The sequence below is a fragment of the Aphelocoma coerulescens genome, unplaced genomic scaffold (assembly GCF_041296385.1).
Source record: "Aphelocoma coerulescens isolate FSJ_1873_10779 unplaced genomic scaffold, UR_Acoe_1.0 HiC_scaffold_77, whole genome shotgun sequence".
Lineage (NCBI taxonomy): Eukaryota > Metazoa > Chordata > Aves > Passeriformes > Corvidae > Aphelocoma > Aphelocoma coerulescens.
The window spans coordinates 1320802-1340835 of NW_027184063.1; the positions used below are offsets into that span (position 1 = coordinate 1320802).

General features: G+C 51.7%; 1 pseudogene; it reads left to right on the plus strand.

The window, feature by feature from the left end:
* Positions 1 to 20034, plus strand: part of LOC138102495 (zinc finger protein 208-like) — a 322764-nt pseudogene that overhangs the window by 249817 nt on the left and 52913 nt on the right.

The window sequence follows — 20034 nt, forward strand, 5'->3', positions numbered from 1 at the left end:
ATACAGCACAAGGACTGTAATGACCTTCTCAGGGCTTGGTGCTGAGGCCCTGAACATCAGTCCCTGATAGGGACTGGCAAAAACCTCTCAAGAATTCTGAGTCAGATTCAAACTCAAAATTCCTGACACTGTTAATGGGTCTCAGTGAGGGACATGACTGAGAAAGTGTCCCCAGGCTGCAGTCAGAGCAGAGAACTGGAGGCAGGGAGGACAGGAGTGGACAAAGAGAAGCCAAGTCTTGGTACCCTGGGGCACAGCAGCATCTGTGCCACCAAGGGCTGTGATGGGCACTGTCAGCCCCTTGTCCTGCTCTCAGCATCCCCTCCTACATCCCAGTGCTGGAAGGAGTCCCTGGGGAGCCTTGGTCAGGAATGGCCCTGGGGGGCTCCTGAATGCTCCCAGGGACTGCAGGTTTTCCAAAGGACTTTGGCTTTGGCTTTTGTCTTGGAATGTCTGAGAGCTTTGTGCAATCGTGGCCTCCAATTATCTGCTTTAATTAGTCCCTGGAGAGCCTTTGTCAGTAACAACACTCAGTGGGGCTCATTATTGCTTCAGGGTATTGGAGAATGGTTAGAGGAGCAGGGACATGGCTCATTGATAGAATGATTGGATCAATAATCCAACCCTACGAGTAAAAAGGCCTGTGTGAGAAAAATTCTGCATGAGACAAATCCCTGTGTGAGAAACCAACCTGGGAACCAGAAGGGAGTTTTGAGAGGTGCAGCTGTGCTGATAAGATGGACTATCCCTAAGAAGGGAGGAATATCTTTGATCTCTCAAGACAAAACATAAACAATAAGAAGCTTGCCAAATGTAGTCTTTTATCTAACCCGATTATGTAGAGGTCAGAATGTGCTTTTATAAGTTTCAACTAATTAAAGAACTGATAAGCTTGTATTCAATACTCTATATAAGTGCCTTTGTATTGCTAATAAACGGAGCTTGCATATATCAATCGTATGGGTTGCCTGCAATGTCTCTCCTCACCTAAGTCGTCGATTCATTTTGCAACATCAGGGTGCTTCTGTTTGGTAAGTACTTGGTGCTTCCCTATTGATACCAACTCTAGGAGAGGTTTGTGCAATCCAGGCCCCCAATTATCTGCTTTAATTAGTCCCTGGAGAGCCTTTGTCAGTACCAACACTCAGTGGGGCTCATTAATGCTTCAGAAGGTGCTTCTGTTTTGTAAGTACTTGGTGCTTCCCTTTTGATACCAACACTATGAGAGGTTTGTGCAATCTCCTCTCAGGCCCTGAGGTTCCAGGGCTCAGCATCAAATGCACCACGGGGCTCATTAGGATCAAGCAAGTCCTGACAAACCGCGGCTCGGCCTTGATTTCCCTCTGCTCGAGTGCAGTTCATTAGGAAAGTTTCCTTCTGCAGTTGTGGAGAAATATTTCAAAGAGCTTCCAATAAATACGTATTCTTGTTTTAAGGGGTGTATTTCATTGCTGTTCTCTTTAGAGAAGAGGTGATTGCAGCATTCTGTGATTGCTATTGGTGCAGGGTCTCTCCTCAGGAGGTCTGGCCTGGTCACAGAAGCTGTGCCTTGAGGTCTGACCCAGTGTGGACAACGCTGCTCCACATCCCCAAGCCCATGCTGTCTCTCCTCACTCACCTGGGACCTGCTTTGCTTGGAGAACTGGCTGCACTCAGCCAAGGAGGGGTTTCCTTCTTTTTTTTTAAAGAATCTGAAATTCCTAAGTTTCCCCACTGAAAACAGGCACCCTCCTCAAAGTGTGCCAAGCCCAAGGTGCCACCAAGACCACTCCAGGCATGGCCTGGGCCAGCTGTGAGGGTGGATGATCATCCCAACCTGCACTGGGCCATTGCAAGGGACTGTGGTCATGGACACTGACCAATGCTGTGGCCATGGACACTGACCCCTACTGCAGGGGTTGGATGCCATGGCAACCCTCAGCAGTTCCAATTCCCTTGGAAACCCTGCCAGGACCCTTTGCTGCAGTCAGGGTCCGTGGCCACTTGCCCGCAGACCTGTGGCTGCCCTCGGCTGCCATGGCAGCCCTCAGGACAGAGCAGTGCCGGGGCTGGTGCCAGCTACAATTGCAGTGACACTCGCTGATGCCCTCAGGTGCCACGGCAGCGGCCACAGGGACCCGTTCCTCACTTTGGTGCCACGGACACCAACGCTTGGCCCCGCTGCCATGGGGATTGGCACGGTCACCTGCACTCAGGGCCCGTGGCCGGGCACTGCTGCCATGGACACGGGCACGGAGCCCTGTGCCACAGTTGGCTGCCGTGGCCACCAGCCCAAGGTCCCGTGGCCAGGGCCAGGGTCATGGAAAGGAGCCCATGGAGCCGTGGTGATGGTGGATGGCCACAGGGTGCTGCTGTGGGCTATGGCAGAGGGAATTTCCTTGCCAGGCCTTTCTGTGGGGCTGTGTTTGGGTCTGCGCTGAGCACAGCATTGATCACAGAGAGATGGTTTTGTTCTTGCTGAGCCTGCACAGAGCCAAGGCCTTTCCTGCCCATCATCCGGCCATGCTGGGGAGGGGCTGGGGGTGCGGGGGAGCTTGGCAGGGGTCACAGCCAGGACAGGTGACCCCAAGTGACCTCAGGGATATCCCAGACCACAGGACATCATGGCCAGTGTATAAGTGGGGGGAACAAGGAGGAAGGGGGGACATTTGGAGTGAGGGTTTGTGTTTTCCCAGGTAACTCTTAGGCAGGATGGGGTCCTGTTTTGCCAGTGGGCAGGGTCAGCACCAAAGACACAGACACCAACTGATGGAATTGTGTAATTTATATAATGCAAAACTGCAAAGAATTACAAAAAGGGAAGCTCAGCAAAGCACACAATCATTAGCAAAGAATTACAAAAGGTTAAGCTCAGCAATGCCCCCAATCATCACTGCCAAAGATTGCCTGCAGTGATTAACCAAGCTCCATCCCCTGTAACCCTCAGACTTTACCATCAGCCAGACCCACCCATCAGCTGGGGGAAACTGTCCCAGCCAAGGACTGCAGAGCCACTCCTGCACACTGGGAATTCCTGCAGTGCCTCCACCTTTGCAGGCAACGAGGCTCCACCCTCGCTGTGAGAGGGGCCCAGCTTTTACACTGTCAAACAAACAAGCTGACATCACTTCCAGTGTGGGAACATTTGGTTTCAGTCTTCTCTTTGGCTTCTCCTAAAGCCTGGCCAGGGCTCAAGGAGGAGCCAAGGGAGTTGACTTTGATCCTTCACCCCCAAACAAGGCCAGATGGGGTCTTGTCTGGTTTTCAAACACAGAAAGGTAAATCCACCTTTCACCAATGAACACATAGAGAGATCATATTGCTCATAATGCTTCATGAATGAGCAGATACAAAGATAACTTTTGGTTGGAAGGTTCATCTAGAGGTCAACTTTGACTCAGGGCCTGTTGTTCAGGCCTTGCTGCTTTAATCCGTGCTTGGACCTACAGATGAATTACAACCTGCATACCAATTCTTTCGATAATAGAACCTTCGATTTAAGTATTAGGCATAAAGGCATCTGTCCTGGGTTGCAGTGTGTTCTATTACCATCCTCATGAGCAGTGGAAATCAGGTGGGGCAGTGTTTCCTTGCCTCCTCCCCCCAGACTATCTTGCTGTTAATGGCCCATCATTGTCCTGGCCCATGACTCAGAGATAACTCCCTCCAGGCTATCTTCTGTTAATGAGCCTAATCAACACTTGGCCTCATGACTCATTACCCCATTGTGAGATGTTCCACCCAGAGGGAGGAACCAAGCATTCCATCCTGGATATAATCTGAGATTCTGAACACCAGAAACTACCCTTCCACTGGATTTCCAGAGGACAGGAGCTACTCAGCCACCACTGGACCTGAGGAAGAGCAGACCCTTTTTTCTACAGCATCACCACTTCAGAGGACTGCAGCCACCATTCTACCAGACTGCTACCACCACCCTGATTAACAGGGACTCAGGTTGTATCTTGACTCTGTCAGTCTGAACCAGTGTTTTCTGCCTTTATTTTTGTTTTCCTATTAAATTGTTATTCTGACTTGGTGTCTCCCACTAGTTTGTTTTCCAACTAGTACAGCATCGCCTCTTGTTCTTCAATTAAGTTCTCTTCAAGTTCTTTACCCAGAGCTATAATTCACATTCTTTTTAAAACACGCCTAATTAGTCACTATTCTCTGTTATTATATTCATATCCACCTTTTTTCTTGAGACTGTGTCTCTTTTTAGACAAGTCTCAGTGCTCCATTTCCCAGCCCAAAGTGTCACAAGAGCTCTCACATGGAATCATAACACACCAAGTGCTCACACTGCAGTGATTACAGTGACTGCCACAAATGCATTGCACAGCAGCCTCCAATTTGGCAGCCATGAAGCCAATGACACCAAGAAGAATTTTCTTATTCCTGTCACTCTTCTACTGCTCTTTCTATCGAGGTGATTCCTGATTGTTGGACTTCAAACCCATCACTGGTAGAAGTGAACATTCCTGTCCTAGAAAGGCACAGGTTCCTCCTTGACCAGTCTCTCGGTTTTTTGAGACAAAATTTTAGGAGGAAGTGATGCCTTAGGTTTTACCTTCTCTATTTTTCAAATTCTGTACTGCTTAGTGTGTAACTCGGAAGTTTCTTGTAGCCTGTTCATTTCTGCTCTCTCGTGCTAGGTAGACATAACAAAGCCTCTCTGGGCCTGCTCTTCAAGGACACCCAGACCATCCTAGGCCCAAAAAGTATCACCCAAAGAGCCTCTAAGGGGAGGAAGCAGAGGGAAAATGACGTCATTAAACTGAAGCTTTAATTGGAGAATTAAGCCTGCTATGTAAATGAACCAAACCTATAAAAGTGTGAAGAACTTGTGAGCTGTCATCCATCTTGGGGTCCAACTTGGCACTAGCCTCTGGCTCCCCAGGGGGTACCTTTGAAGGCCTTTCAAATAAATACCTACTTTTATTCCCTTACTCCTGTCTAGTCTCTGTTTCTAGGAGGCCTCTTAAGGCATCAGAAGTGCTCCGGAATGAGCCCCTCCTCCAAAGGGAAAAGGGCCTCCCCTTTTCCTCCACCAATGAGACCAATTGTTCACAGCAAGTGACAGTGGGAAAAAACCCCAAACAGTTTATTAACACAAAAGAAAACAGGGTAGAAGAGGAAAAAACAAACCTCAAAATACAGCAAATGCCCAGAGAAGGAACAGACACAGAGGCTCGGACCAGCTGGGGCCATCCTGCAAGCCCGCTGAGGCCACCCCGCAGGCTCCCCAGACCAGAGGGAAGGGAAGGGAGGAAGTGAGGCAAGGTTGAGGGAAGGGAAAAAGACCAAAAATCTCCAACTGAACCTTTTTCCAGCTAGCCAGAACAAAACCCCAAAGAGCCACACAGCACTCCCAGCGCACTCCCTCCCAGGCCCCGCCGAGACTCTCAAGCCCCTGAGCCATTGGGCCCCCACCATTCAACCGACCCCCACTCGGTCCCATGGTTCTGGCCGTGCCCCCGGGGTCCACCTTAAAGATGCAGCCTCCTTGGGCATTGAGCAGACGGTTAAGGAATAAAGCGGCTTCACAACATCATCCCAGGACATTCCACCCCTTATTCCATACCGTCTGCTCAATGCCCAAATTAATACATTTCAACTCAAAACACACACATTTATCCATATTTATACAGCTATATACAAACAGTGGCAGTGACACTCAACAAACATGTACAGGCATTCAGAAATTACAAGCGGTTCTCACCCACCATCAAATCTCCCTGCGGTATGCAATGTGTTTCTCCATCCTTCTGCATTATCCCCCATGTACAACCTGGCCCCTGAGCAAAGACAACCCCACAGATGGGTTTGTCTGTACTCAATGCGGAAGTAATCCAAACAGTTTTTCCCAAGAGTCCCCTGACATGCACTGCTGGGACCATGTCCCTACTATATGTAGGGGTTTGGATTGGGCAGGCCCTGCTCGGTTGGTGGAGCCTCAGGTGTTCACCAACCATGAGGCCTTAGCTAAATGCACCTCCCAGTTTTTGAAAGTTCCCCCACCCAGTGCCCTCAAGGTGGTTTTGAGCAGGACATTGCACTGTTCCACTTCCCCAGCTGCTGGTGCATGGTAAGGGATGTGGTACACCCACTCAATGCCATGGTCTCTAGCCCAGGTGTTGATAAGGCTGTTCTTGAAATGAGTCCCATTGTCAGACTCAATTCTCTCAGGGGTACCATGCCTCCAAAGGACTTGCTTTTCCAGGCCCAGGATGGTGTTCCGGGCAGTAGCGTGAGGCGCAGGGTAGGTCTCCAACCATCCAGTTGGTACAGCGGGGATTACGGTAACACGCATATATCAAACCAGGAGTCCCGTGGAAAAGAAATATATATGGACAGATTTGTGGTAGATGTTTCAGAGATGTTTATTTCCCCAGCCGCATGACCGGGGCTCTGCTGAGGAACTCCTCCAGTCACGGGACCCGAGGGTCCTTGGCCACACAGGGAAGCACAAACCAACCAATGGGGAATGAGGCTGACCAGGGGCAGGGAAACCCCGTGTTTTTCCCCCCCAGGGCCCCTCTCCCAGGGCTCCATGGCAGGGGGGAGGGACCCCAACATCTCACCCGTTTTATTTTAATAAAAGGAGAATGAAAACAACTGGATAAACATAACAAGAACCGTTTCAAGACAAAGCAAGCCACCCTCCTGAGTCCCTAAATGTCCAAACAGATTCTGTGGAACATCTTAGGGCTGACCAAAGGGAGACAGAAATCTCCGGGCATGCTTTGTGGGGAAACTGAGGCCGGAGGGGGTTTAATTTCTTCCCTCTCCCTTTTCATCCCCCCCTCGGCATCGGAGAGGAATTGTAGGGAAAGGGAATTGTACAGGGAAGCCATGGGGTGAAAAACGGATTAGGAATAAACTGGGGATGGGGTAAACTTAGGAAAGGGTTCATATTGGGTATAGGGTAAAAGGGGAAAGTAGGCTGTGGGTAGGCAAATTGCTGGGATGGATATTGTTTATAATTTTGTGCATAACGGCTGCCTTTGACGGGAATACCTCCACGCCCAGTAACATTTGCTGCTTGTAAACCCTTCTTTCCTTGCACTATATCAAACTGCACAACTTCCCCATCTCCTACACTTTGCAGGTAATTTTTAGGGTTATTCCTTTTAATGGCAGTTCTATGGATGAATAAATCTTCCCCTGTATCATCTCGTGTTATAAATCCATAGTTGTTTTTTGCATTGTACCATTTCACAGTTCCTGTGATTTTCGTTGCTATAACTTCTCCTATCACATGCTTGCGTGTTCGTCGTGGGTGCCGGTTCCGCGTGGCCGCCGCCTCGCTGACTCTGACGTCTCAGCCAGGCGCCCACGTTGCGGCTGCGCCGCGTTCTCCAAGTGACTCTGCTCTGGCGCATGTCTCGGCTCTGCGTGGCCCCGCATTGCCATCGCCGCTGGCCCCGTGCCCTGTGAGTGGTTCCGCTCTGCAAACTCCACGTTGCTTTGAGAGCGGCCTCTTTTTGGCTTGGCACTGCGCTGCGCGGCTTCTTGTGTCGCTGTGGGAACCGCCGTTTCTCCCTCCACAGGGCTCTCCGAGCCAGCTGCTCAGAGCGGCCTGCCACGCCAATGCCCGGTTCCTGGCTGCTCGTGGCCCATGACACCCGCGGCGCCTGCAGCATCACTCCCTCACTCGCGGTCATGTGGCTGGGGACCCCGAGACAGGGATGGGGTCTGCAATAAGGCGTGTGCTCTCGAGGGGGGGGGGTGTGCATCCAGCACAGGCACCTCCGCTGGCACGGCTGCAGTCACGTACCCCTGGGATGGCGGCCGTGTGGTCTCGGCCACGGGATAAGTATGATCCTCTGCTTTAGGGGTAATTGGACCATACAAATGCTCCTCAAGAGCTTCACTGATTGTAAGGGGTGCACGGAGAGCTTCTATCGCTAGTCCATGTTCTGGTTGATCCCTTACCTTATCCCAGATCTCGTCCCAGAAACACCCCTGACAAGATCCAGGAGGTTCAATATCAAAAAGTAAGTCTCAAGAAATATAAAAGAACGTTTTGAAAAGCCAGTTAAAAAATGTTCTAGATTGCCCGGTTCCAATACTTTTTTGTTTTGTTGTTCAAGGATTCCTTTTACTTCTAGATACATTTTTTCTGTGGCTCAGAGAGCCCCATTTCCCACGATTCTTCCATAGTCTAGAGAGAATATCCAAACCAAGATGAGACGAGAGAGGACTAGAGTGGTTTTTACTCACGAATTTTCCTCAGGGATCGGTGTCGTCCCCCGCATTCCTCCACCAGTTTGTTACAGCGGGGATTACAGTAACATGCATATATCAAACCAGGAGTCCCGTGGAAAAAAATATATATGGACAGATTTGTGGTAGATGTTTCAGAGATGTTTATTTCCCCAGTCGCATGACCGGGGCTCTGCTGAGGAACTCCTCCAGTCACGGGACCCGAGGGTCCTTGGCCACACAGGGAAACACAAACCAACCAATGGGGAATGAGGCTGACCAGAGGCAGGGAAACTTCATGGTTTTCCCCCAGGTCCCCTCTCCCAGGGCTCCATGGCAGGGGGGAGGGACCCCAACATCCAGTGGTGGCTTCCACCATTGTGAGCACATAGCGCTTGCCTTGGCAGGTTTGAGGCAGTGTGATGTAATCAACCTGCCAGGCCTCTCCATACTTGTATTTGGACCATCACCCACCGTACCACAGAGGCTTCACCTGCTTGGCCTGCTTGATTGCAGCGCATGTCTCACAGCCATGGATAACCTGGGAGATACTGTCCATGGTTAGATCCACCCCTCAGCCTTGTGCCCACTTACAGGTGGCATCTCTGCCTTGATGGCCTGAGGCATCATGGGCCCATCACGCTAGGAACAACTCTCCCTTGTGCTGACAACCCAAATCTATCTTGGACACCTCTATTTTCACAGCCTGATCTACCTGTTCATTGTTTCCGTGTTCCTCATCAGCCCCACTCTTTGGGACATGGGCATTTACATGGCGGACTCTCACGGCTAGCTTCTCTACCCAAGTGGCAATGCCTTTCCACTCATCAGCGGCGCAGATTGATTTTCCCTTGAGCTGCCAGTTGGCCTTTTTCCACCTTTCCAGCCACCCCCACAGGGCTATGGATGGCTACCATCCATGAATCAGTGTAGAGGTAGAGCTCTGGCCACTTCTCTCTTTCAGCAATGTCCAGAGCCAACTGGATGGCTTTGAGTTCGGCAAGTTGGCTCGATCCACCTTCTCCCTCAGTGGCCTCTGCAAGCTGTTGTGTGGGACTCCATATGGCTGCTTTCCACTTTTGTTTCATCCCTACAATGCGACAAGAAGCATCAGTGGAAAGAGCGTAGCGTGTTTGTTCTGCTGGCAGTTGGTTGTATGGTGGAGCGTCCTCACGCATGTCATTTGTTCCTGTTCTTCTTCGTCACTGAGACCAAAGCTTTCACGTTTGGGCCAATTTGTGATTATTTCTAAGGTCCCAGGGCAATTTGGGTTTCCAAGGCGAGTTGTGTGATGAGAGCAATTCACATGTTCCATGTAGCATCGGTGGTGTGGTGGGTAGAGGGAACCTTTGCTTGGAACATCCGCCCCAGCACCGGTAGTCCGGGTGCCAGGAGGAGTTGTGCTTCAGTGCCAATGACCTCCTCAGCGGCTTGGATTCCTTCATAGGCTGCCAGGATTTCCCTCTCTGTTGGAGTGCAGTGGGATTCTGAGCCTCTGTAGCTTTGGCTCCAGAATCCCAGTGGTCGACCCCAAGTCTCACCAGGCACCTTCTGCCACAGGCTCCAGGACAGACCATTGTTCCCAGCTGCAGAGTAGAGCACGTTCTTCACCTCTGCTCCTGTCCTTACCGGGCCCAGGGCTACCGCATGAGCGATTTCCTGCTTGATCTGGGCAAAGGCTTGCTGCTGTTCAGGGCCCCAGTGGAAATCATACTTCTTACGGGTGACCAGGTAGAGAGGGCTCACGATCTGTCTGTACTCGGGAAGGTGCATCCTCCAAAAGCCTATGACACCTAGGAAAGCTCGTGTTTCCTTCTTGTTGGTTGGTGGAGACATCACTGTGATCTTCTTGATGACCTCAGTGGGAATCTGATGCCGTCCATCTTGCCACTTCAGGCCCAGGAACTGAATCTATTCAGCAGGTCCCTTGACTTTGCTCTTCTTGATGGCAAAGCCGACTTCCAGGAGAATCTGGATGACTTTCTCTCCTTTCCCAAATACCTCTGTTGCTGTGTTCCCACACACAGTGATGTCGTCGATGTACTGCAGATGTTCTGGAGCCTCACCCTTTTCCAGTGCAGTCTGGATCAGTCCACGGCAGATGGTGGGATTGTGCTTCCACCCCTGGGGCAGTTGGTTCCAGGTGTACTGCACACCCCTCCAGGTGAAAGCAAATTGAGGCCTGCACTCTGCTGCCAGAGGAATGGAGAAAAATGCATTGGCAATGTCAATAGTGGCATACCACTTCACTGCTTTGGACTCCAGCTCGTACTGGAGCTCCAACATGTCCGGTACGGCAGCGCTCAATGGTGGAGTCACTTCATTCAAGGCACGATAGTCCACAGTCAATAACCATTCCCCGTCAGACTTGCGCACAGACCACATGGGGCTGCTGAAGGGTGAGTGGGTCTTGTTGAGAACCCCTTGGCTCTCCAGCTCACGGATCGTCATGTGGCTGGGAATTATGGCATCTCTATTTGTTCGGTACTGCTGGTGATGCACTGTTGAGGTGGCCATTGGCACTCAATGCTCTTCTACTTTCAGGAGCCCAACTGCAGAAGGATTCTTGGTTAGCCCAGTTGTCATAGGTTAGCAAGCTGGGTCTCGGAATTGATGTTCTTCTTTCAGCTTCCTCTATGACTGCACAGGACCTATCAGATGGCCAGTTTGAATATGGACAATTCTTTAAGCCACTTAAAATTGTGACTGCCTCTGTGATACACACTTAAGAATAGACAAACTCCTCCTCAAGCTCTCTCTCATTTCCGGTGCTGGGACAGGTGGTTGCAGGGCCTGAGTGGGGAGCCAGTGGGCCACGCCCAGGCCTGCTCGGGCCAGGCCGGGCCATGGCTCCAGGATGAACCTCGCCCCCCTGCCCCCAGCAGGGCTGTGGGCAGCCAGAGCGGCTCGGCTTCCCCCCCCCCAACCCACCCCTCCACTGCGGCCAAGATTTCAGCAAAAGCGGCACCGCTGTCTGGCAGAGGTCAGGTGACCAATAGCGAGAAGCCACATTCCAGCTGCAAGGCTGAGGTGAGATTAACCCTTTTATTGCTGTGAAGAGCTGAAAACCTGAGGGAAGAGAAAGAGGAGATGCTTAAAGCTGAAATTTTGTTGTGAAGCTATGGTATATCAGAGTATCCCATTGTAATTTCATGAAGATATGGGGGGTGGAGTGTTCAACTCCTGAGCAAAATCACCTGTGATGAGATAGGCAGATGCTGAAGCAGCTGTAATTTCAAGAGAAGTTTGGACAGGAAGAGATGAACCAGATGAGGACTTTTTCTCCAAATGGAAAAGGAGAAGACCTCAGTTCCTAGAGGTGCCTCCAGAGATAGTCCTAAAGATGAAGATGAGGAAGACCCTTTGCTCCCAGGGAAGGAGAAGGGCCTCTGTTCTTAGAGATGAAATGCTCCCAGAGATGGGTGAAGAGAACTTCTGTTTCTGAACGGCTCAACATTAAAATTGTACCCCAAAAAACTTCAAGATTGGACCCTCAAACGCAGTTGTGGGAAAAGCTCTGCAGGTTGGGGGAAGGGACTCACATGCGAGCAGAGAGACCTCTTCCTAAATGGACTGAACAATATTTGGAAGTGGGTGGCTGTCTCGTTGTGATAATGTGTTCATAGCATGAGCAAGAAGAGACTTCTCTTTCAAATGGACTGAACAAGGTTATTATGGAAGTGGTAAACAGACTGAACATCTTAAGGGTTGTCTTTTTTCACATTGTCAGTGGGAGAAGGGAGGAAGGTGGGGGGAGGAGGAGAGTTCTAAAAGTATGGTATAATATTTTTTTTCCCTCTTTTAGGTCTGTTAATAAACTTCTTTATATTCTTTCAAGTTTGGTGCCTGCTTTGCATTTCTCCTAATTCTTATCTCACAGAAGGTAAACAGTAATGAGTATCTTGGACCAAAGCACTAAATTGGTGTTTCTGCCTGGTTACAAACCCAACCCGCTACACCCAGGCAAGGTGTTCAATTGCCTAATGCCCTCTGCCTCCACAGCAGATTCCAAAGGCCCACCTGAGTCCCCTCAGGTCTTTGAAATACCCACTCCGGAGAAAGTCTATGCCCAGAATACACAAGGCCCCTGGGCCAGTCACAATGAGATGTTTCTTGCACTCTTGTCCAGTTAGGCTCATGTCAGCTTCAAGCAGGGTCAACTGCTGCGATCCCCCTGTCACTCCAGAAGTAGAAACCGGCTCTGCCCTGATGTGTCGCAATGGAATCAAGGTGCACTGCACGTCCATGCCAACCAAGGCTTCCTATTTCTGTGGTTCTGATGTGCCAGGCCATCGGACCCACGCTGTCCAAAAGATGCAATTTTCCCTGACCTCTACCTGGCTAGAGGCAGGGCCCCTCTAGTGCTGGTTATCATTCAAAACTCTTGCTACTTCCCTTCTGGGGTAACTTCCTCTCTCAGCATTACCATCCTTCAATTCACACACCCGTGCTGCCAGGACAGAAGTTGGTTTTCCATCCCACCTCCTCATGTCTTCCCCACTGTCACACAGGAAGAACCATAGTTCAGTTCTTGGGGTGTTCCCTCTCTTCTAGCCGTGGGACGTCTGCTTCTGGTAACAGGGCCCCTGCTCTGCACTGATGCGATTTGGAAAAGGCCCTCTTTCAGCTCCTTCCTGAGTTTCTGATGAGTCTTGTCCATCCTATCTTCCATCTTCTCTATGGTCTCTGACAGACTCTTTTCCACAGCTGCAATTCTTGCTTGTGTTGGGCCTTGCACAGTGTCTGCATACACCCGGAGCCTCCTCACCACAGAACTCACTGTCTCGTCCCCGTCATTCCACGTCATCATTGCTAAAGCAGGGGTGTATTCTGGTGGTGTGTGTCGTGCAAGTTTCAGCTGCATCACCGGTGTACATTTTACCATGTCAGGGCTCCTAATTGCTTGGTCATCTGAGAATATGATCTCTATCACTGCCAGTTCCCTCAGGCGTTGGATCCCCTGTTCCTTGGTCTGGCAGGGGTTTAGCTGACTCTGGAGATCTTCCCGGCACAGGCATCTTTCCTTCTTAAGAGCCGTGTCAAGAGACTGAGAGCTTCAGGGCCCCTTGTCATCCCTAGGTCGATACTTAGATCACGTGACAGGGACCCCAAATGCCTCGCTTCAGTGCCATCCAGAATTGTACCATTGCCTGCAGTGTCCCAGATTTGGACCATCCAACTTAATATAGTTTCATCAGGCCGTTGGGTGCAATCCTTCCTCAGGGTACGAAGGCTCTCTATGGACAGGGACTCGGTAATGATTTCAGGTTCCACTTGCTCTGCTGGCTGTGAAGGTCCTGGCTGCCCATCATCATCATCCAGTGGGCAAATGGATTTGGCTTTGTGTTTCTTTCTCTGGACAGGGGCAATTGTTGTTGGTTTAGGCTCCCCATCTGCTTTAGCTGCAGCTGGAGTGATTGGGGTGTCTGCTGCCTTATTCTCCTGCCCCTCTGGCTGTATCTTCTGCCCTACAGAATCCAGCAGCGTGCGGTTAGCATTAGCCAGGACCCAGCACATGGCAATGAGCTTTTCCTTTTCATCAGTGTTGTTATTGCAGTTTTCCTTCAGATACTTCCCCACCTCAGCTGGATTCTGAAATTGTTCAGGGGGGAGGTTCCAGGCTCCTGGGTCAGAAAAGTGCTTCAGGGTCAGGCCTATGTCCTCCCATACCCCACAGCACTTAGGATTTTCTGCAACTGGGGCAGGTGTCTGGGCAACCCCTCTGGAAATCTCAGCCCTTATTTTAGACAAGCTGGAGACCACATAGAGAAACCCTGCTAGATAACATAACAAGAAGGTGGCATCTTTGACATCCAGAGGAAACGGGACACTTTCAAAATGTGACGTGCCAGATCTGAAGGGGAAGAAGGAGATGAAGGGCTGGGAATTATCATCCCCTGCTTTTCCCCTAACAAGCTGGGTGTAATTTCTAATACATTCCAAAAGGAAGCTACCAAGGCCAGAATGGGAAAACAACATGACATACACCTTCTCCATGGCTTCCATTACTTCAGCCAAACTTCGATGAATCACTGCCACCAGGCATATAAAAATGGCAGTGCTGATTCTTATTTCTGACTTCTAAAAGTGTAAGCCAGGGACCCGACTGCCCATAGCTGTGGACATGTACTTATGGCTAGCTTCCACAGAAAAATTATTAAATCAAGCAGCATGGTCTTACTGCTGTGCCTCAATACAAAAGTGATTCAAACCAAAATGGTTTTGATTTTATTTCCCCAATTCCACGTGCCCCTTAAGTTGGGTGCCAAATTTATGTCTCGGTTTTGGAGACAAGACTTCAGGAGGAAACACTCTGGAATGAGTGTCTCCTCCAAAGGGAAAAGGACCTCCCCATTTCCTCCACCAGTAAGACAAGTGGGTCACAAGAACTGAAAGTGGGAAAAAACCCGAAACTCTTTATTAACACCAAACAAAGCAGGGTAGAACAGGGGAAAAACCATGAAATACAACAAATTCCCAGAGAAGGAAAAGACACACGGGCTTGGACCAGCCCACCGGGGTCAACTCGCAGGCTCCCTGGACCAGAGGGAAGGCAGGCAGTGAGGCAAGGGGGAGGGAAGGGAAAAAGAACAAGAAAACCCAACAGAGCCTTTTTCCAGCCAGCTGGAACGCCAAAAAACCCAAGGAGCCGCACAACGCTCACGGCGCACTCCCTCCAAGGCCCTGCCAAGACCCAGGCGCCCCTGAGCCGTTGGGCTCTAGCCGTTGAACCGACCCTCAGCCGGGTACTGTGGCTCTGGCCCCACCCCAGGTCCATCCTAAAGACACAGCGTCCTTGGGCATTGAGCAGAGGGTTAAGGAATAAAGCAGCCTCATAACATCACCCCAGGACAGTGTTCCAGTAGCGGGCCTGTTTCTCCCCATACAGCGTGTCCCCCACGCAGTGCCCCACATTGCTGTCCAAGTGCAGGAGCTGCTCCAGGTTGTAGCTGAACCTCACCATGAACCTCACCTGTTTGGTACCATTAATGAAGCAATACTCAAATTTTACCAAGTGCTGGAAGAGCTCTGTGTATGCAGGACACAGGTCAGGGGGTGCCCCCCCAGCAGCCCCCAGCACTTCACAGCAAGCCAAGAGCTCAGGGGGCCACCCTGGATGCCCACTCCACAACTCCTTGCTCCACGGCTGCCATGGGATCTTCCTTCCCGCAGTCCCACCCTCATTTCCACCCTTTTTCTTTTTTCTCCCCTCTGTTCCCATCAATTCCCAGCTACCAACCCCTGCCCCCATCAGTATGGGGGTCCCAGTCTCCCCTTTTAACCCTTTCCCCACTGTTTTCACACAACCCTCCCATCCCTGGCCCCCGCCTGCTCAGTTTTGGGATCCCACCCTTCCCAATCCCCAATTTCTAAGCTCTCCCACACCTCTCCCATCATTCTTTTTAGCGGGGGGGAGGTCCCGGGTTCAGGGGAACCAGCTGGAGACACGAACGCCAATATGATTTGAGCATCATGCTCCAGTTTTATTGTTTACTTACACCAAGTTATACTTTGCAAAGGTCACGCCCCTTTCCCATGAGAAAGCCTCTAAGCAGCAGGGGAGCTGACCAGTGTATACCCTTTGCCAAGGCTGTTCAAGGCTGCCGGCTAGCAGGCGCCTTGCAAGCCTATCTTCAGCCTGAGGCCCCGTCAGGGTTGCTTCTGCAACAACCCTGGGGTGCCCAAGCTCTCCTGGGGTATCATATGCCCCCATTCCACAAGGAATTCCTCTACATATCCTTTGTTTACTTTTTGGGCAATCCAGGCCTGGTCGATTATTTTTCTCAGCCCCACTTTAAGGCAAGAAAAAATACACCCAAGTACTATTAAGCCTAATCTAACTACAAATAGCAATTGGCAGCCTTTTACTTCTAAGGTACGCAGCCATCCGGTGATACTCAGACCCTTAAGCCCATTTCCAATAGGGTTGTCATTCTCCCAAAGCTTGTGCAGGCCCCTCTGGAGGTCAGAGAGGTGCTTGTGAATTGAGACAGAGTGGTCAGAAAGATTCATACAGCACATTCTCTGGAACTTTTCGTCGCTGCGGCCGTGAGCTAGTAGTAGAAAATCAATGGCTGCTTGATTTTGTAATACTGCATGTCTAACACTAGTAACATCTGTGCTTAGCTCATTAAGCATCTGCGAAGTTATGTTTAGCTCATCCTTCACCCAGCAAGCAAGTTTATGCAAAATAGCGTCAGCCTTGGCTGCTGAAGCACCAGGTACAAACATAGATGCTTGCCAAATTATACTACGACTCCAAAAGACAGGCTCTTCATTCCTTTTATGTTTGAGCTCATGGATTGAACGCCGCACCTTGCTTTTAGTGCGGTGGGTGATATTTAAGAGTCGATGCAGGCCTGGATGGAACAGAGTGAGTTTCCCTAAGTAGCACGGTCCTCCATGTGGGCTGGCTGGAACCCCATTCCGCGCGCGGTCACCGCATATTAAGAACGTACCACTGGGGAGGCGTTTCAGGGCTTGACCCGCGAGGTTGATTCGGTTGTAAATTGCTTCGGACTCGTGGTTTCTCAGAAACCTGTCTGCAAGAGGGTCGACAGTGGCCCAAAGGCGCCTATTAACATTTAATTGACGGGTAGCGGGAGGCTCGAATGTCATGTAACCATCCCCAGTTTGGTTTGTGGAACCCAGTAGATCTAACTCTTCTGGTGTTCCCATGGTGACATTGATGCTTATCAAGAATGCACCTTGCCAGCAGGCAGGCTGCTGCGCAGGCTTGAGTCCGGTCAGCCCTGAACACTTGCCATTGTTTGTGCCGTTCCCTATCAGGGAGCTGCTGTTTAGCATCCCTCGGAAGTCTTGCGGGTTAAAATGTGGGACCCCGATTAAACAGGTGCAAAATGGGTCCCCTGGCGTGGCCAGGCTCAGACACATGGAGCCTTGCCCCATTAAATCAGCTAGGGTGACCCACATGTTTTGTCTCTTCTGGATTGCTGTCAACATTGCGCGGGACCCGGTTAGGATGCTTACGAGAAGCAAACCTCTCCGAATGTTTGCATTACGGACAACTCCACTCCATCTCCGTCACAATGGATCAGTCCTCGCCGTCAGGGCTGACGGAGGCGATGGCTGCACCTCCTCTCGCAGGAAGGGAGGGGCCGTAGGCACTGTGCTCGGTTCTCCCGATGGGAACGTAGGAGTTCTGGTGGCTCTCTTGACCAGTGGGTGCACAGGATGCCATGGTGCTGATAGTGTGGTTTCACAAGCCTTAGACTCCAGCGCATCCTGACGTGTAGGCAATTCAGCAAGCTTCTTGATTACTTCATGCATCATCTCTCGGTGGTTCTCCTCCTCTTGAGGCTGACCCCCGGCAGCCCTGGCTGGCTCTGGCTCTGTGGGTGACAAAGCCGTAGAGGCTGCTTCACCGTCGGACGATGATCCGCTGTCCGGCAGAGGGGAGTGGTGCGGTGCCATTTGCGGCCGGGAGCTAGGACTGCTCGTTTCTCCTCTGCTCCACCCCCAGGGTCGGGAGCCTGCGCTTCCACCTTTGCAGCCATGTTTCCCTCAGACTTTGGAGGGGTAACTTCACCTGGTCGGTACCATTAATGAAGCGACACTCTGACTTTACCACGTGCTGGAAGAGTCCTGTGTATGCAGAACACAGGTCAGGGGGTGCCCCCCCAGCAGCCCTCAGCACCCCACAGCAAGCCAAGAGCTCAGGGGGCCACCCCAGATCCCCACTCCACAACCCCTTGCTCCACGGCCACCATGGGATATTCCTTCCCACAGTCCCACCCTCATTTCCACCCTTTTCCGTTTTCTCCACTCCTTTCCCTTCAATCCCCAGCTGCCAGCCCCTGCCCCCATCAGTTTGGGGGTCCCAGTCCCCCCTTTTAACCCTTTCCCAACCCTTTTCACACAATCCTCCCAATCCCCGGCCCCCTCCTGCCCAGTTCTGGGATCCCACCCTTCCATTCCCCAATTTCTAAGCTTTCCCATGCCTCTCCCATCATCCCCCAGTCCTCAGCTCCCTTCCCATTCTTGCTTTAGGGGGTCCCACTCCTTGGCTCACCTCAGAGCTCCATGCCTGTGGCCAGGGGGCTCCCAGCACCACCAGTGCCACCAGTATGGCCTCAGCTGCCCCATCCCCAGCTCTGGGCAGGTGATGAAACCTCCCCTCTCTCCCTTAATTCTGCTCCCGGGGGGCACTGGAGGTGAGGGGCGCCCAGGTGGGGAGGTCTGGGTGCGGCAGATCTGCTTGGCACCTGGGCAGTCATCAGCGAGAAAAGCTCAGAGTGGCTCAAAATTGTTTAGTGACTTCTTTGGTTGGCTGAGGAAAGGCCCAGGAGCTGAGAAAAGGACCAGGAGAGCTCCCGCCCCGACCACCAGCATGGAAAACCAGACCCAGTCTGGGGACAGGGATTGCATTTCTTAGCAATGAAATCAGAGCATGAGAATGAGAAGGGAAATAAATCTCTCAAACATCCTCCCCCCACAATGGGGATCATCTGGAACAGGGGTCACCAGGTCTCTGCCCAACGGGGGTCACTGTGCATCACCCGACATGGATCCTCTGCTGCGAGATGAAGTTGGAGCAGTGCACGAAGCTCTTCCTGCACTCGGGGCACTTGCAGGGCTTCCCTTACTGGTGGCACCGTTGGTGTCTGGTCAAGTGAGAGCTCTGGATAAAGCTCTTCCCACACTCGGGACACTTGTAGGGCCTCTCCCCAGTGTGGATCCTCCGGTGGCAGCTAAGACTATGTCTCTGCCTGAAGCTCTTCCCACACTCAGGACACTCGTAGGGCCTCTCCCCAGTGTGGATGCGCTTGTGCCTGATGAGGTGGGAGTTGCGCTTGAAGCCCTTCCCGCAGTCGGGGCAGCGGAAGGGCCTCTCATCTGTGTGAATCCACTGGTGCAGGAGAACTCTGGAGCTGGTCTGAAACCTCTTCCCACATTCGCCACACTCGTAGGGCCTCTCGCCAGTGTGGATCTTCTGGTGGTGAATCAGGCTGGAGCTCTGTCTGAAGCTCTTCCCACATTCCCCACACACATAGAGCCGTTCCCCAGTATGAATCAACCGGTGTTGGATCAGGCTGGAGCTCTGTCTGAAGCTCTGCCCACATTCCCCACACACATAGGGCCGTTCCCCAGTATGGATCATCTGGTGGTGGATCAGGTTGGTGCTCCGGCTGAAGCTCTTCGCACATTCCAAGCACTTGTAGCGTTTCTCCCTAGCGTGACACTGCTCATGGACCACCAAGTTTGAATGCTGGCTGGATCTCCCGGCCACCTTCCCGGCACAGGGTGGGTTTTTCCTCCTCACAGCTCCCTGGGCTGCGTTTGCAGCCCCTCCTCCTGCGGGATCTCCGGTGGTTTTCCTCCCTGTTGGATTCCTGCACTGTGGAGCTGCTCAAAATGGCCTCTTCCACCAGGTGTTGCCGTGGGGATTTGTCCTCCCTGGGCTCCATCCTCAGCTCCTTGTCTGGGGGAGGAAGGACAAGGAGAGGATGGGATTTGCCTCCGTGCCACAGGGAAGGGGAAGGAGATCCCCCCCATCCGTCCCCGGCAGGACGGCCTCGGCAGCGGGGTTGTCCTGCAGCCGGGGGCGATGCTGGGCTGGGAGATGGAGCAGGAGAGAGGGGGAAAGGGGCAGGGACTTCCTCCTCACCTGCCTGGGTGTCCTGGGGCATCTTCCTCTTTCTCACAGCCTCCACCTCCATCTGGCCAAGGTTTGGGAGTGGGAAATCCTGGTTTGGAGGGAAAAACAAGGCGTGAGTGTGTTGGCTTAGGGGTTGGCTTAGTCCTTCTTAGGGGTTGGCTTAGTCCTTCTCTAGAAGTCACCGGGCATATCATGACTGTAAAATCCTCTCAAACACTGTGCTGGAT